General features: G+C 42.5%; 1 protein-coding gene across 2 annotated transcripts in view; it reads left to right on the top strand.

Moving 5' to 3' along the window:
• The window catches only part of LOC115114039 (vasoactive intestinal polypeptide receptor), a 126,459-nt gene that overhangs the window by 43,356 nt on the left and 65,603 nt on the right, over nucleotides 1-17,500 (top strand). The window lies entirely within an intron of this gene.

The following is a 17,500-nucleotide window of genomic DNA, read 5'->3' on the forward strand; positions in this document are numbered from 1 at the left end:
CTACATCCCACTTTGCATGTACTACATCCCACTTTGTGTGTACTACATCTCACTTTGTGAGTACTACATCAACTTTGTGTGTACTACATCAACTTTGCATGTACTACATCCCACTTTGCATGTACTACATCCCACTTTGCGTGTACTACATCTCACTTTGCGTGTACTACATCTCACTTTGCGTGTACTACATCTCACTTTGCGTGTACTACATCAACTTTGCATGTACTACATCTCACTTTGCGTGTACTACATCTCACTTTGCGTGTACTACATCTCACTTTGCGTGTACTACATCTCACTTTGCGTGTACTACATCCCACTTTGCGTGTATTGCATCAAATACTTAAAAAAAAAGGATGAAATGACTAATGAAGACCATTTTTGAAAGTGTCATAACATTCGATGATGCATTTCCCTTACTGCAACAGCAAACTGACAACAAGTACTGTATCTATTATTTTTACTCTTCCAAATCCCTGAGGAGAAAGACTAGATCCTAGAGACTTGGGAAGGGCAACCAGCAAAACATACAATATCATTCCCACACCACCCACCATTAACCACCACCCACCATTCCTTCACCACCCACCATTAACCACCACCCACCATTAACCACCACCCACCATTCCCTCACCACCCACCATTAACCACCACCCACCATTCCTTCATCACCCACCATTCCTTCATCACCCACCATTCCTTCACCACCCACCATTCCTTCACCACCCACCATTCCTTCATCACCCACCATTCCTTTCCTACCCACCATTCCTTCACCACCCACCATTCCTTCACCACCCACCCACCATTCCTTTCCTACCCACCATTCCTTCACCACCCACCATTCCTTCACCACCCACCATTCCTTCACCACCCACCATTCCTTCATCACCCACCATTCCTTTCCTACCCACCATTCCTTCACCACCCACCATTCCTTCACCACCCACCCACCATTCCTTTCCTACCCACCATTCCTTTCCCACCCACCATTCCTTTCCTACCCACCATTCCTTCCCCACCCACCATTCCTTCACCACCCACCATTCCTTCACCACCCACCATTCCTTCCCCACCCACCATTCCTTCACCACCCACCATTCCTTCCCTACCCACCATTCCCTCACCACCCACCATCTAATGTTGTATATGCCACCTACCGTTTGAATGGTTCTAATAATGAATTAGGATTCTTGTGGTTAGCATCAAGTAACAGGATTAAAACTTGCACAACACCCGGACCAAAACATTTTGTTCTATGATTTTATGTTGAGAGGCAGTTTCCTCAGTTCCTCTGTTTTTCCAAGGCGGTGTTGTGTTGAACTCTCTCTCTCTCAGGAGAACTTTCACCTATGAGGAAATTAATTGGAAGTTGAAGTAGTGATCATTAATTACATGTGGAAGAAATTGTTGGCTTAGGGAATATCTAGCTTAACGACAGGGTATGTTGTTTGAATTACGGAAAACATGCGAACGCACACACTTTGCAGCGTTGAGAATACTTTCTCTTCCCTTGATTGTCTTATTTCTCAACTGGTCATTAATTACAGCAGCTGTTTTTCCCTGTGTGTAGCTCTCTCCCTGTGTAGCTCTCTCCCTGTGTAGCTCTCTCCCTGTGTAGCTCTCTCCCCGTGTGTAGGTCTCTCTCCCTGTGTGTAGCTCTCTCCCGTTGTAGCTCTCTCTCCCGTTGTAGCTCTCTCTCCCTGTGTAGCTCTCTCTCCCTGTGTAGCTCTCTCCCTGTGTGTAGCTCTCTCTCCCTGTGTAGCTCTCTCCCTGTGTAGCTCTCTCTCCCTGTGTAGCTCTCTCCCTGTGTGTAGCTCTCTCTCCCTGTGTAGCTCTCTCTCCCTGTGTAGCTCTCTCTCCCTGTGTAGCTCTCTTCCTGTGTGTAGCTCTCTCTCCCTGTGTGTAGCTCTCTTCCTGTGTAGCTCTCTCTCCCCGTGTGTAGGTCTCTCTCCCTGTGTAGCTCTCTCCCTGTCTGTAGCTCTCTCTCCCTGTGTAGCTCTCTCTCCCTGTGTAGCTCTCTCCCGTTGTAGCTCTCTCTCCCGTTGTAGCTCTCTCTCCCGTTGTAGCTCTCTCTCCCTGTGTAGCTCTCTCTCCCTGTGTAGCTCTCTCCCTGTGTGTAGCTCTCTCTCCCTGTGTAGCTCTCTCTCCCTGTGTGTAGCTCTCTCTCCCTGTGTGTAGCTCTCTCTCCCTGTGTAGTTCTCTCCCTGTGTAGCTCTCTCCCTGTGTCTCTCTACCGTTTGAATGGTTCTAATAATGAATTAGGATTCTTGTGGTTAGCATCAAGTAACAGGATTAAAACTTGCACAACACCCGGACCAAAACATTTTGTTCTATGATTTTATGTTGAGAGGCAGTTTCCTCAGTTCCTCTGTTTTTCCCAGGCGGTGTTGTGTTGAACTCTCTCTCTCTCAGGAGAACTTTCACCTATGAGGAAATTAATTGGAAGTTGAAGTAGTGATCATTAATTACATGTGGAAGAAATTGTTGGTTTAGGGAATATCTAGCTTAACGACAGGGTATGTTGTTTGAATTACGGAAAACATGCGAACGCACACACTTTGCAGCGTTGAGAATACTTTCTCTTCCCTTGATTGTCTTATTTCTCAACTGGTCATTAATTACAGCAGCTGTTTTTCCCTGTGTGTAGCTCTCTCCCTGTGTAGCTCTCTCCCTGTGTAGCTCTCTCCCTGTGTAGCTCTCTCCCCGTGTGTAGGTCTCTCTCCCTGTGTGTAGCTCTCTCCCGTTGTAGCTCTCTCTCCCGTTGTAGCTCTCTCTCCCTGTGTAGCTCTCTCTCCCTGTGTAGCTCTCTCCCTGTGTGTAGCTCTCTCTCCCTGTGTAGCTCTCTCCCTGTGTAGCTCTCTCTCCCTGTGTAGCTCTCTCCCTGTGTGTAGCTCTCTCTCCCTGTGTAGCTCTCTCTCCCTGTGTAGCTCTCTCTCCCTGTGTAGCTCTCTTCCTGTGTGTAGCTCTCTCTCCCTGTGTGTAGCTCTCTTCCTGTGTAGCTCTCTCTCCCCGTGTGTAGGTCTCTCTCCCTGTGTAGCTCTCTTCCTGTGTGTAGCTCTCTCTCCCTGTGTGTAGCTCTCTTCCTGTGTAGCTCTCTCTCCCCGTGTGTAGGTCTCTCTCCCTGTGTAGCTCTCTCTCCCTGTGTAGCTCTCTCCCGTTGTAGCTCTCTCTCCCGTTGTAGCTCTCTCTCCCGTTGTAGCTCTCTCTCCCTGTGTAGCTCTCTCTCCCTGTGTAGCTCTCTCCCTGTGTGTAGCTCTCTCTCCCTGTGTAGCTCTCTCTCCCTGTGTGTAGCTCTCTCTCCCCTGTGTGTAGCTCTCTCTCCCTGTGTAGTTCTCTCCCTGTGTAGCTCTCTCCCTGTGTGTAGTTCTCTCCCTGTGTAGTTCTCTCCATGTGTAGCTCTCTTCCTGTGTGTAGTTCTCTCACTGTGTAGCCCTCTTCCTGTTTGTAGCTCTCTCCCTGTGTATCTCTCTTCCTGTGTGTAGTTCTCTTCCTGTATGTAGTTCTCTCACTGTGTGTAGTTCTCTCCCTGTGTGTAGCTCTCTCTCCCTGTGTAGCTCTCTCTCCCTGTGTGTAGCTCTCTCTCCCTGTGTGTAGCTCTCTCTCCCTGTGTAGTTCTCTCACTGTGTAGCTCTCTCCCTGTGTGTAGTTCTCTCCCTGTGTAGTTCTCTCCCTGTGTAGCTCTCTCCCTGTGTAGTTCTCTCCCTGTGTAGCTCTCTCCCTGTGTAGTTCTCTCCCTGTGTTGCTCTCTCCCTGTGTAGCTCTCTCTCCCTGTGTAGCTCTCTCCCTGTGTAGTTCTCTCCCTGTGTTGCTCTCTCCCTGTGTAGCTCTCTCTCACTGTGTAGCTCTCTCCCTGTGTAGTTCTCTCCCTGTGTAGCTCTCTCCCTGTGTAGCTCTCTCCCTGTGTAGTTCTCTCCCTGTGTTGCTCTCTCCCTGTGTTGTTCTCTTCTGGTGGTTCAGTTCACACAACTTGTTTATTTCTCCAGACTCAGTTGGCTTCCAGGCCTGGAGTTTTCAACGCAGAAGTCTTATCATCAAATCAAATCAAATCAAATGTATTTATATAGCCCTTCGTACATCAGCTGATATCTCAAAGTGCTGTACAGAAACCCAGCCTAAAACCCCAAACAGCAAACAATGCAGGTGTAAAAGCACGGTGGCTAGGAAAAACTCCCTAGAAAGGCCAAAACCTAGGAAGAAACCTAGAGAGGAACCAGGCTATGTGGGGTGGCTAGTCCTCTTCTGGCTGTGCCGGGTAGAGATTATAACAGAACATGACCAAGATGTTCAAATGTTCATAAATGACCAGCATGGTCGAATAATAATAAGGCAGAACAGTTGAAACTGGAGCAGCAGCACAGTCAGGTGGACTGGGGACAGCAAGGAGTCATCATGTCAGGTAGTCCTGGGGCACGGTCCTAGGGCTCAGGTCCTCAGAGAGAGAGAAAGAAAGAGAGAATTAGAGAGAGCATATGTGGGGTGGCCAGTCCTCTTCTGGCTGTGCCGGGTGGAGATTATAACAGAACGTGGCCAAGATGTTCAAATGTTCATAAATGACCAGCATGGTTGAATAATAGTAAGGCAGAACAGTTGAAACTGGAGCAGCAGCATGGCCAGGTGGACTGGGGACAGAAAGGAGTCATCATGTCAGGTAGTCCTGGGACATGGTCCTAGGGCCCAGGCCAGTTGAAACTGGAGCAGCAGCATGGCCAGGTGGACTGGGGACAGCAAGGAGTCATCATGTCAGGTAGTCCTGGGGCATGGTCCTAGGGCTCAGGTCCTCCGAGAGAGAGAAAGAAAGAGAGAAGGAGAGAATTAGAGAACGCACACTTAGATTCACACAGGACACCGAATAGGACAGGAGAAGTACTCCAGATATAACAAACTGACCCTAGCCCCCCGACACATAAACTAATGCAGCATAAATACTGGAGGCTGAGACAGGAGGGGTCAGGAGACACTGTGGCCCCATCCGAGGACACCCCGGACAGGGCCAAACAGGAAGGATATAACCCCACCCACTTTGCCAAAGCACAGCCCCCACACCACTAGAGGGATATCTTCAACCACCAACTTACCATCCTGAGACAAGGCCGAGTATAGCCCACAAAGATCTCCGCCACGGCACAACCCAAGGGGGGGGCGCCAACCCAGACAGGCCCGACCACAACAGTGAATCAACCCACCCAGGTGACGCACCCCCCCCCCAGGGACGGCATGAGAGAGCCCCAGTAAGCCAGTGACTCAGCCCCCGTAACAGGGTAGAGGCAAAGAATCCCAGTGGAAAGAGGGGAATCGGCCAGGCAGAGACAGCAAGGGCGGTTCGTTGCTCCAGAGCCTTTCCGTTCACCTTCCCACTCCTGGGCCAGACTACACTCAATCATATGACCCACTGAAGAGATGAGTCTTCAGTAAAGACTTAAAGGTTGAGACCGAGTTTGCGTCTCTGACATGGGTAGGCAGACCGTTCCATAAAAATGGAGCTCTATAGGAGAAAGCCCTGCCTCCAGCTGTTTGCTTAGAAATTCTAGGGACAATTAGGAGGCCTGCGTCTTGTGACCGTAGCGTACGTGTAGGTATGTACGGCAGGGCCAAATCAGAGAGATAGGTAGGAGCAAGCCCATGTAATGCTTTGTAGGTTAGCAGTAAAACCTTGAAATCAGCCCTTGCTTTGACAGGAAGCCAGTGTAGAGAGGCTAGCACTGGAGTAATATGATCAAATTTTTTGGTTCTAGTCAGGATTCTAGCAGCCGTATTCAGCACTAACTGAAGTTTATTTAGTGCTTTATCCGGGTAGCCGGAAAATAGAGCATTGCAGTAGTCTAACCTAGAAGTGACAAAAGCATGGATTAATTTTTCTGCATCATTTTTGGACAGAAAGTTTCTGATTTTTGCAATGTTACGTAGATGGAAAAAAACTGTCCTCGAAATGGTCTTGATATGTTCTTCAAAAGAGAGATCAGGGTCCAGAGTAACGCCGAGGTCCTTCACAGTTTTATTTGAGACGACTGTACAACCATTAAGATTAATTGTCAGATTCAACAGAAGATCTCTGTGTTTCTTGGGACCTAGAACAAGCATCTCTGTTTTGTCCGAGTTTAATAGTAGAAAGTTTGCAGCCATCCACTTCCTTATGTCTGAAACACATGCTTCTAGCGAGGGCAATTTTGGGGCTTCACCATGTTTCATTGAAATGTACAGCTGTGTGTCATCCGCATAGCAGTGAAAGTTTACATTATGTTTTCGAATAACATCCCCAAGAGGTAAAATATATAGTGAAAACAATAGTGGTCCTAAAACAGAACCTTGAGGAACACCGAAATTTACAGTTGATTTGTCAGAGGACAAACCATTCACAGAGACAAACTGATATCTTTCCGACAGATAAGATCTAAACCAGGCCAGAACATGTCCGTGTAGACCAATTTGGGTTTCCAATCTCTCCAAAAGAATGTGGTGATCGATGGTATCAAAAGCAGCACTAAGGTCTAGGAGCACGAGGACAGATGCAGAGCCTCGGTCCGTTGCCATTAAAATGTCATTTACCACCTTCACAAGTGCCGTCTCAGTGCTATGATGGGGTCTAAAACCAGACTGAAGCATTTCGTATACATTGTTTGTCTTCAGGAAGGCAGTGAGTTGCTGCGCAACAGCCTTCTCTAAAATTTTTGAGAGGAATGGAAGATTCGATATAGGCCGATAGTTTTTTATATTTTCTGGGTCAAGGTTTGGCTTTTTCAAGAGAGGCTTTATTCCTGCCACTTTTAGTGAGTTTGGTACACATCCAGTGGATAGAGAGCCGTTTATTATGTTCAACATAGGAGGGCCAAGCACAGGAAGCAGCTCTTTCAGTAGTTTAGTTGGAATAGGGTCCAGTATGCAGCTTGAAGGTTTAGAGGCCATGATTATTTTCATCATTGTGTCAAGAGATATAGTACTAAAAGACTTGAGCGTCTCTCTTGATCCTAGGTCCTGGCAGAGTTGTGCAGACTCAGGACAACTGAGGTTTGGAGGAATACGCAGGTTTAAAGAGGAGTCCGTAATTTGCTTTCTAATAATCATAATCTTTTCCTCAAAGAAGTTCATGAGGCCTATTATCTAGATCTGCATACCTCTGCTGTGGAAAGAATAAGACCGTTTTAGAGGTGACATCATCGTGCTGTGGATCGCGAAGACACAATGTGGTGATGTCGAGGACTGTGTACCGTTATTGTTTATGAACTGTGTGAATTTTGTTGGAATATTTGTCAGTTTGTTTGTCAACATCAGTAATGTCACAGAGAGAAACATTTGACTATTGTCATGGATATTTAGCTATTTTTAATATGAACTGAGAGAGATATTTCAGAATGGAAGCTATAGTCTGCCCAAAAATGAATTCTCTACAAACCCATACAAACCATCATCAAGATAAACCCAACGATGCTACTTGTGTGTCTCAAAATGTTATTTTAGTCAAACAGTCTAAACCTGTACTATCAACCAGTTTCAGTCTGGTCTGTTTATGACCTCTCAAACTTCAAATGTAGTTTAGTTTGTGTTCAGTTTCAGTCTGGTCTGGCTATGTCCTCTCAAACTTCAAATGTAGTTTAGTTTGTGTTCAGTTTCAGTCTGGTCTGTCTATGTCCTCTCAAACTTCAAATGTAGTTTAGTTTGTGTTCAGTTTCAGTCTGGTCTGTCTATGACCTCTCAAACTTCAAATGTAGTTTAGTTTGTGTTCAGTTTCAGTCTGGTCTGTCTATGTCCTCTCAAACTTCAAATGTAGTTTAGTTTGTGTTCAGTTTCAGTCTGGTCTGTCTATGACCTCTCAAACTTCAAATGTAGTTTAGTTTGTGTTCAGTTTCAGTCTGGTCTGTCTATGACATGATGATATTCAGCATGTTTGCGAGCTGTCACACTATGGATATATCTTCTCATGTCATCGGTTATAGAGAGGTCACAGTGAAGCAGAGGACTTCTGGGAATCAGTGATTTATGTAGCCCAGAGGGAATAGATGGAGATAGATGGATGCATAGAAGAAGATGAAGGGATGGATGTTGACCTGAGAAGTGAGAGGGCCTCAGGGGACAGACAGGAAAAACAGAGGAAGGATTAAGGGGAATTGTGGGATTCCCGAGAAGTCAGAGGAGGAGACCTGTATTTCACTGACCTATCAGAGCAGCACAGTCCACAGTACACATAGACCTATCAGAGCAGCACAGTCCACAGTACACATAGACTTATCAGAGCAGCACAGTCCACAGTACACATAGACCTATCAGAGCAGCACAGTCCACAGTACACATAGACCTATCAGAGCAGGACAGTCCACAGTACACATAGACCTATCAGAGCAGCACAGTCTACAGTCTAGTAGGCACCACAGTACACATAGACCTATCAGAGCAGGACAGTCCACAGTACACATAGACCTATCAGAGCAGCACAGTCCACAGTACACATATACCTATCAGAGCAGCTCAGTCTACAGTCTAGCAGGCCCCACAGTACACATAGACCTATCAGAGCAGCTCAGTCTACAGTCTAGCAGGCCCCACAGTACACATAGACCTATCAGAGCAGCACAGTCTACAGTCTAGCAGGCCCCACAGTACACATAGACCTATCAGAGCAGCTCAGTCTACAGTCTAGCAGGCCCCACAGTACACATAGACCTATCAGAGCAGCACAGTCTACAGTCTTGCAGGCCCCACAGTACACATAGACCTATCAGAGCAGCTCAGTCTACAGTCTAGCAGGCCCCACAGTACACATAGACCTATCAGAGCAGCACAGTCTACAGTCTAGCAGGCCCCACAGTACACAGACCTATCAGAGCAGCACAGTCTACAGTCTAGCAGGCCCCACAGTACACATAGACCTATCAGAGCCTATTGAGACTAGACTTAAGACAGGACCCCATTGCACAGCATCCTGAGACAGAAGGAGAGAGATGAATTGCATTTTTGATGTGTGAGGGTGACATTGATCTTGAAAGACTAACCGACATGTTCACTCAAAGATAAGCCTTGAAAAAACCTCACGTTATTTTCTAGAGTGATTTCCTGTTCAGAGCTCACAGAGGAAAAACAGTTATTGAACATTATTTCAGGTTATGGAAAAACCCAGGTGAAAGGAGATGAATATTGTGTGTACTCTTTGTCAATGTTAACACTTAGTGCATGTTGGTTGATATACACAACAGGTCTGCCTATAATTCTTTGAGACCAAAGCCCCGGCATGAAGACAATGTATCTAAAGCCTTTGATTCTTAAAGAATTTGAAACAATGTGAAAACCATATTCCCCTTTCTCTAAATCCATTCCACTTTTAACATCAATTACCATTCCATTTTTAACATCAATTACCATTCCACTTTAACATCAATTACCATTGCAACAGAACGATATATATATATTCTGATTACACATTCAACCTCAGAAGCCATTCAGGCTCTAAGCCCATGGAAAGAAAAACATGCATTACTGCGTTTGTGCGTGTGTGTGTGTGCGTGTGTGTGTGGGTGGGTGTGTGCGTGTGTGTGTGGGTGTGTGTGTGTGTGCGTGTGTGTGGGTGTGTGTGTGCGAGGGTGTGTGGGTGCATTACGAAACCTGATGCCAGAGAGATTCAGGGACAAAGTCATTAATTTGGTTTGTTGGATTGGAAGGGTGGAGCTCAGCCACGGTCCAACCTTTACAGAAATACAGGAGGTGTATGGTACATAAACACACGCACACACACACGCACACACACACACACACGCACACGCACACACAAACACACAAACCCACCACAGATATGCACATACAGACGTACGCACGCAGGAACGCACCACAGATGCACGCACACACACACACACACACACACACACACACACAAACACACACACACACACCCATCTATCTCCCTAAATGTAACCTGTCTTTCCCACTCCTGATTTCCACTCCTCACCCTAACTGACCGTGAGGAATGCTTTCAGTGTGTTGACATTGACACTGACGTGGTCTCAAACTCTACCTAAACTCTAATTACAAGGAGAGTAGATACGTGGTCTCAAACTCTACCTAAACTCTAATTATAGGAGAGTAGATACGTGGTCTCAAACTCTACCTAAACTCTAATTACAGGAGAGTATATACGTGGTCTCAAACTCTACCTAAACTCTAATTATAGGAGAGTAGATACGTGGTCTCAAACTCTACCTAAACTCTAATTATAGGAGAGTAGATACGTGGTCTCAAACTCTACCTAAACTCTAATTATAGGAGAGTAGATACGTGGTCTCAAACTCTACCTAAACTCTAATTACAGGAGAGTAGATATGTGGTCTCAAACTCTACCTAAACTATAATTACAGGAGAGTAGATACGTGGTCTCAAACTCTACCTAAACTCTAATTACAGGAGAGTAGATACGTGGTCTCAAACTCTACCTAAACTATAATTACAGGAGAGTAGATAAGTGGTCTCAAACTCTACTTAAACTCTAATTACAGGAGAGTAGATACGTGGTCTCAAACTCTACTTAAACTTTAATTACAGGAGAGTAGATACGTGGTCGCAAACTCTACTTAAACTCTAATTACAGGTCAGAGTATAGATATAGTTAGTATGCTTATTGGTCAGAGTGTAGATATAGTTAGTATGCTTATTGGTCAGAGTGTAGATATAGTTAGTATGCTTATTGGTCAGAGTGTAGATATAGTTAGTATGCTTATTGGTCAGAGTGTAGATATAGTTAGTATGCTTATTGGTCAGAGTATTGATATAGTTAGTATGCTTATTGGTCAGAGTGTAGATATAGTTAGTATGCTTATTGGTCAGAGTATTGATATAGTTAGTATGCTTATTGGTCAGAGTGTAGATATAGTTACTATGCTTATTGGTCAGAGTGTAGATATAGTTAGTATGCTTATTGGTCAGAGTATTGATATAGTTAGTATGCTTATTGGTCAGAGTGTAGATATAGTTACTATGCTTATTGGTCAGAGTGTAGATATAATTAGTATGCCAAAAGTTCCCGGATGTCGTAGAATCTTACCAGGCCGTATATTAACTATGTGGCCGGTGTCAGTAAACGTTGTCAAAAAAAGCGTATTTAAATTGTTGCCAGCAGCATAGTTACAGTCACCAACGCTCTGGATAACAGGAAAACAGCCTAACCAGCTCTGCTAGGGTGAGTAACATGGTCAGACTGAGGTCTTCTCTCATTTGTGTCTGGAAGTCGCTAGCCAATGTTAGCCAGTTAGCCGTGGGTGCTTGACTGCCATTGTCAGGTCAGAACGCTCAGATCAACCCTACTCCTCAGCCAGAGCGTACAGTTTGCTCTCTGAACGCCCAGAGAGCGAAACTCTCTGAATTTACTAATGGACAACTCGACAATGCTCTGAATTTACTAATGGAAAACTTGACAATGCTCTGAATTTACTAATGGACAACTTGACAATGCTCTGAATTTACTAATGGACAACTCGACAATGCTCTGAATTTACTAATGGAAAACTTGACAATGCTCTGAATTGACTAATGGACAACTTGACAATGCTCTGAATTTACGAAAGCCCAGGGCGCACTCTGCCACTCCTGATTTGTATTTACGAATACACACGAAATTGTAAAATGTTTAGCTAGTCATTTGTTATGCTAACCAGCTAGCAAGAGGTTGCATAGCAACAGCATCAACTTCCGGGTAGACAGGCGAAGCTCTAGTACGCTAGACTGAAACAATACCATTTGTTTACAGTATACTAAAATGAACTAATAGTATATAGTATGTAGTATACAGTATGTTAGTATGCGTATTCGAACACAGATATGGTCTGAAACGCTAAGTAGCTCTTTACACTTGTACCCGTATGCCGGTTGAAAATGGTAGCTTTGGTCATAGATAAGCGCCTAAATTGGAAAGCAGTGGATGTCCAGTAGCATGCTACAACTGAGGTCAGACCTCTGGCTCTGCGCTTCACAGCGCTATATTGGTTTTTAAACTGACAGCTGTTCTGAATTTGAGCACCACACACACACACACACACACACACACACACACACACACACACACACACACACACACACACACACACATGCGAGACAAAAAGTTGCCCTCCATCCCTTCCGCTAATTGGTCAACTTTTGCAAGTTTTTGTTGTCTGAGTGAGGAAATGCTGTAAATTCAGATAACTATGTATTTTGGAAGATAAGACGTTGAGGATGATAGTAAATACCTGCGTTAAAGTCATTACAAGCAAGTCAAACACCTGTGAGTTCAAATGTGCACTTCACATTTCCATATCATAAAACCTATGTCATATACAGTGTCAACATTTATGACCACTATGTTTGATGTAGGCCAACAGTAACAAAATAACATGGCATCATACCCTGGGTTGTTCTGAACGGAGCCTATGTCTGTGTATTGTCCTGAAGCGTTGCCATGGAAATTCACCTGAATTCACTCAAGACTCCTTTCTATCCGCATCAAAATGAGCATCAGTTTGTCTGAATCGCCTTGTGAAAGCCCAACACTGTAAGATCCTATTTTATAACGTAGCTAGTCATGTTGACAATAGAACAAGCTTTCAAATGATGCCCATCTAACCCAGATTGCAATTTAATATGAGGGGGAATTTGGGGATTTGCGTAAAAAAACAAAACACAATAATTGTGTGATGGCTGGGATCTAGGGTTGGGTTCCAAACAAAACAAGTGTGCTTGCTGTAGTTCCTCAACGGCACAGCTAGGAGAGGTCAACAAAATAACTTTACAGTTGAAGACTCTTCCTGGAGTCATAAAAGTGCATTGAAATGACTTAGGAACTGTGAACACTGGAGAGGTGTGTGGCCACTTGGAGACAACAGTAACTTCTCTCGCTCAAACTCATGTAATTTGTCACATTGCAGCTACCCTACATTTCCCATAAATATTCTTATCATGTTAAATGAATGTAAGTATTTTTAGATTTCAAATCCTGTGAAAAAATCCAGTAAATGTAAAATGCACATAAAATCAACAGTGTGATGTTTGGTTCATTCTTGTGCCAGGTGAACTGTTGTGTCCTCAGCGTTGGTCTAATGACTGTTTCCTGTCAATTGCTGCCATGATTATGCATATGGTTTTTATATTTCTTCAGTAAGAAACATTTTAATTTATCCTTACCTATATAGGTCAATTCCTACGAGTGTAAAGGGTTCAACTCTATTCAATCCGTATCACGAAAAATCAGCTTTACAATATGATTTGAAATTTAAAGGAAAATTCCATCTTTTTAGCAGAGATTGCAATTCCCGGTTAACACCACTTACAGTTTGTCCACTCAATCTTAGATTACCGTTGCAGTTCTATCGCGGAATATTTAACGCTTCAGTTTTACAGACAGAATAGAATCCCTAAACTCTAATTACAAGAGATACATGGTCCCAAACTCTACCTATACTCTAATTACAAGAGATACATGGTCCCAAACTCTACCTATACTCTAATTACAAGAGATACATGGTCTCAAACTCTACCTAAACTCTAATTACAAGAGATACATGGTCTCAAACTCTACCTAAACTCTGTTTACAAGAGATACATGGTCTCAAACTCTACCTAAACTCTATTTCCAAGAGATACATGGTCTCAAACTCTACCTAAACTCTAATTACAAGAGATACATGGTCTCAAACTCTACCTAAACTCTAATTACAAGAGATACATGGTCTCAAACTCTACCTAAACTCTGTTTACAAGAGATACATGGTCTCAAACTCTACCTATACTCTGTTTACAAGAGATACATGGTCTCAAACTCTACCTAAACTCTAATTACAAGATATACATGGTTTCAAACTCTACCTAAACTCTAATTACAAGAGATACATGGTCTCAAACTCTACCTAAACTCTGTTTACAAGAGATACATGGTCTCAAACTCTACCTATACTCTGTTTACAAGAGATACATGGTCTCAAACTCTACCTAAACTCTAATTACAAGATATACATGGTTTCAAACTCTACCTAAACTCTAATTACAAGAGATACATGGTCTCAAACTCTACCTAAACTCTGTTTACAAGAGATACATGGTCTCAAACTCTACCTATACTCTGTTTACAAGAGATACATGGTCTCAAACTCTATCTAAACTCTGTTTACAAGAGATACATGGTCTCAAACTCTACCTAAACTCTAATTACAAGATATACATGGTTTCAAACTCTACCTAAACTCTAATTACAAGAGATACATGGTCTCAAACTCTACCTAAACTCTGTTTACAAGATATACATGGCCTCAAACTCTACCTAAACTCTAATTACAAGAGATACATGGTCTCAAACTCTACCTATACTCTGTTTCCAAGAGATACATGGTCTCAAACTCTGTTTACAAGAGATACATGGTCTCAAACTCTACCTACATTCTACACTCAGAAAAAGGGTTCCAACGGGGTTCTTTGGCTGTCCCCATAGGAGAACCCTTTTGTGGTTCCAGGTCTAGTAGAACCCTCTGTTGAAAGGGTTCAACATGGAACCCAAAATGGTTCTACCTCCAACAAAAACCAAGGTTAGTTAAAGGGTCCTCCTATGGCGACAGCCAAAGAACCCTTGATTTAACCCTCTTAAACGTAGCTACATGTCATCTAAAATGGAAGTATTTATCTTGAAATAAGAAATAACTAGTAATTGCTGCATACTCCAATGAAGGTTCAAATCTCACCGTTCTAACTTGCTGAGGTGTAGTCACTTTTGAGGACGTAGGCTCAAAGTACACAGTACAAATATGATAAAAAAATATTAAAAATATTAAATATTTTATGTGAATCATTTTCTTATTGAAAACAATGGTATGAATGAGGCTTGAATTGACTTATATGCTTTCTAAATATACTGTAATTAAAATATGGAAAACCACTAACTGTAAGATTTCACCTTCCTTATAACTGTAAAATGTCTTGCAACTTTTACATGTTTTTTTTTTAAGGTATCTCTTGATCAAAACATCTTCTGACACCGCTGTGAAAGTCACGTAAAGATTAAGCTTGGCTTCCTGAACTCGTTATGAACTCAACTTTCATCTCATATTAATCTTATCCGTCTATGACAAAAAGAAAAGGTTTATTGTTTAAACTCTATTAATTATTTTAGATTAATGGCTATAAATCGATCTTTGATTGTGCTATAGTGATTAAAACACTATCCTTCTGCGCTATGATGCAAGGACTTAAACTGTAATTATAGGAGAGTAGATACATGGTGTCAAACTCTACTGTAATTATAGGAGAGTAGATACATGGTGTCAAACTCTACTGTAATTATAGGAGAGTAGATACATGGTGTCAAACTCTACTGTAATTATAGGAGAGTAGATACATGGTGTCAAACTCTACTGTAATTATAGGACAGTAGATACATGGTGTCAAACTCTACTGTAATTATAGGAGAGTAGATACATGGTGTCAAACTCTACTGTAATTATAGGAGAGTAGATACATGGTGTCAAACTCTACTGTAATTATAGGAGAGTAGATACATGGTGTCAAACTCTACTGTAATTATAGGAGAGTAGATACATGGTGTCAAACTCTACTGTAATTATAGGAGAGTAGATACATGGTGTCAAACTCTACTGTAATTATAGGAGAGTAGATACATGGTGTCAAACTCTACTGTAATTATAGGAGAGTAGATACATGGTGTCAAACTCTACTGTAATTATAGGAGAGTAGATACATGGTGTCAAACTCTACTGTAATTATAGGAGAGTAGATACATGGTGTCAAACTCTACTGTAATTATAGGAGAGTAGATACATGGTGTCAAACTCTATTGTAATTATAGGAGAGTAGATGCATGGTGTCAAACTCTACTGTAATTATAGGAGAGTAGATGCATGGTGTCAAACTCTACTGTAATTATAGGAGAGTAGATACATGGTGTCAAACTCTACTGTAATTATAGGAGAGTAGATACGTGGTGTCAAACTCTACTGTAATTATAGGACAGTAGATGCATGGTGTCAAACTCTACTGTAATTATAGGAGAGTAGATACATGGTGTCAAACTCTACTGTAATTATAGGAGAGTAGATACATGGTGTCAAACTCTACTGTAATTATAGGAGAGTAGATACATGGTGTCAAACTCTACTGTAATTATAGGAGAGTAGATACATGGTGTCAAACTCTACTGTAATTATAGGAGAGTAGATACATGGTGTCAAACTCTACTGTAATTTTAGGAGAGTAGATACATGGTGTCAAACTCTACTGTAATTATAGGAGAGTAGATACATGGTGTCAAACTCTACTGTAATTATAGGAGAGTAGATACATGGTGTCAAACTCTACTGTAATTATAGGAGAGTAGATACATGGTGTCAAACTCTACTGTAATTATAGGAGAGTAGATACATGGTGTCAAACTCTACTGTAATTATAGGAGAGTAGATACATGGTGTCAAACTCTACTGTAATTATAGGAGAGTAGATACATGGTGTCAAACTCTACTGTAATTTTAGGAGAGTAGATACATGGTGTCAAACTCTACTGTAATTATAGGAGAGTAGATACATGGTGTCAAACTCTACTGTAATTATAGGAGAGTAGATACATGGTGTCAAACTCTACTGTAATTATAGGACAGTAGATACATGGTGTCAAACTCTACTGTAATTATAGGAGAGTAGATACCTAGTAAGGTTCAGGTTCTGGTGTTGTGGACGTCACCTCTCCCTGTATCACTTTGACAATGACAGATTTTATAATTAATTACAGGCGAGTAGTGCGTTTGGGTGCTGTGGACGACATTCTCCCACCATGTCTCTCTCTGATATATATATATGCACCAGCTCTGTCAGGAGGAATAGGCCAAAATTCACCCAACTTATTGTGGGAAGCTTGTGGAAGGCTACCCGAAACATTTGACCCAAGTTAAACCATTTAAAGGCAACGTTACCAAATGCTAATTGAGTGTATGAAAACTTCTGACCCACTGGGAATGTGATGAAAGAAATAAAAACTGAAATAAATAATTCTCTCTACTATTATTCTGACATTTCACATTCTTAAAATAAAGTGGTGATCCTAACTGACCTAAAACAGAGAATTTTTATGGATTAAATGTCAGGAATTGTGAAAAACTGAGTTTAAATGTATTTGGCTAATGGAGTACAATTAGGGGGGGGAAATATATCTGCACCCAGGTGTGTGTGTGTGTGTGGGGGGGGTGGTCCTTGCTGTAAACACAGAATGTGTAAAAACAGAATAAGCATATAAACTATTAAACACGAGCGAAACAACCACATGCAGAAGATATATATCTATATATCAGACTGTCTCTCCTCAGGATGTCCTAATGCATCATTTTCTTCACAAGAAGTGCACACAGGCCCAGTGTCCACAGCCGAGTATGTGTTTTTGCCATATTGAGAGAAGAGCCCTAATCTAAAATCAGGCCTCAGAGACAACACCATGCTGGGATGATTAACTTGTTTGAGGTACTCCTGTCGTCATGCATGACATCCAAAATCCATTGGT

The sequence above is a fragment of the Oncorhynchus nerka genome, linkage group LG9b (genome assembly GCF_034236695.1).
Source record: "Oncorhynchus nerka isolate Pitt River linkage group LG9b, Oner_Uvic_2.0, whole genome shotgun sequence".
Classification (NCBI taxonomy): domain Eukaryota; kingdom Metazoa; phylum Chordata; class Actinopteri; order Salmoniformes; family Salmonidae; genus Oncorhynchus; species Oncorhynchus nerka.